We start from the raw sequence: 1723 nt of genomic DNA, 5'->3' as shown, positions 1-1723 counted from the left end.
CTGAAGCATTATGGATGGTTGAACGCTGCAATTCTACAGAGAGAATCAACAACAGCCAGTTGCACCAACACCCCCTTTTTCAGTGCACTCCTGAGCATGCAGAACGCAACGTATGACCCTAGTTATGTGGTTCTGACCAAGTGCTTACTCAGAGATTCGGAGCCAAATCACCAGAGAATTTGGAAAATTCACACCACAAAGACTGGTGAACATAATCTCTATGATGCAAGCATGTAGAGGAAAATAATTCATCCACTCACGACTCATTTCATCTTCACCTCAAGGTGAAAGCGTTTTTTGTTGTTAGACTGGTCGTAATTTGCATGAGACTCATTTTAAGATGATGAAACCATGATGACCTCGCTACACGACCACCTTGAGAACTACTGAGCTTGGTGCCACATTCGTCAGTACCGTCACCACTGCAACCCTCTAGGGTAGTTATTCACTAATAAATGTATGACGATGTAAGTTTTCATTACTGTACTCATAAAAACTGGAATAACGAGCTTCTACTTCAACTCACACGTCCCCTGTGGTATCTGTCCGACAAGTATAGCTGAAGCCAACGCTCAACTTGACATATCAACCAATTCGATGCCGTGTGCGTTAAATCAAAAAAGACGAATTGTCCGCAGATACGGCCAACCCAAAGTACAAGGGACTTCCACTGGTCCTTCAGAAAATGCACACAGCGACCAACTGAAAGCCTGCCGTTTAGACCATCCCATCATGAAGTAAGTCCCCTTCTTCCGATAGAACGAGACATCTGAGTCGCCTAGTTACACTTTCAACATCGGTTCACCTTAATAGTAATCCTGTTAAGTACATCACATGTATTCTCATGTTCTCGTATCCCCGTTGCACTCACTACGTACAACCGTAAAGGACTGCGTTGTTTGGGTTACGCTATAACCGTCTACTTGTATGCATTCTATGTCCATCTGCTGCATATTCTTGTGCTTGGATGATGGGTCTTAACTCCACCATACATTACTTTCGAACGTCGGAACCGGTATTGACAATACTGTGGCTCAATTACGTCAAATCCGCCAGAAATAAACTCCCCGAAAGTTTTTTGACCATATCATTAAAAAGTCCGTAAACTCGGTCAGATCTGCAGTAATCTGGCGATCTTGTAATAAAATGCTGAGAGAGGGACTAAACAGACGAACTAAAACTGTTTCAGTTGTCCACCGTACACCAGTAAACCGCAAGTGGACATAGGGAATAGTGCTGGCTAAGGTGCGACATCCACAAACAGCCGAAGCTGTTACAAACCAAAGATTTGACAACCCCCCTTGTTGTACCCAAAGGTAGATATAGGCGTGCGAAAATCCATGCATGGATGGTATTAGCACATGGCACCACCTGTTTCAAAATAAGCTATCGCTAAAAACGAGATCAGCTGCCACTCACTAGCTGAGGGGCCGTGGGAGCCGAGTTATTACGAATCCTGCATCACACCTTAGGTTTGCTAGTCACTGAGACTGACAAGTACTGCTACCCTACCCTACAAGTAACTTTGGCTCGAACAGTTGATCACTATGGTGCACGCAACTAATGGGAATCACCAGACAAGGACCCGGTTGTCATTCCACTGTAATAAAACGGGGTGAAGTTTAGTCGGATGAAAGACCTAACGAACCCCGTTCATTTGCTTACTAAACCCATGTACTTGTGATCTCCACGTATTTTACTTATCCGTACCCACCATTTAGCT

The sequence above is a fragment of the Opisthorchis viverrini genome (genome assembly GCF_000715545.1).
Source record: "Opisthorchis viverrini unplaced genomic scaffold opera_v5_131, whole genome shotgun sequence".
In the NCBI taxonomy this organism is placed as follows: domain Eukaryota; kingdom Metazoa; phylum Platyhelminthes; class Trematoda; order Opisthorchiida; family Opisthorchiidae; genus Opisthorchis; species Opisthorchis viverrini.
This window is presented reverse-complemented; position numbering follows the sequence as displayed.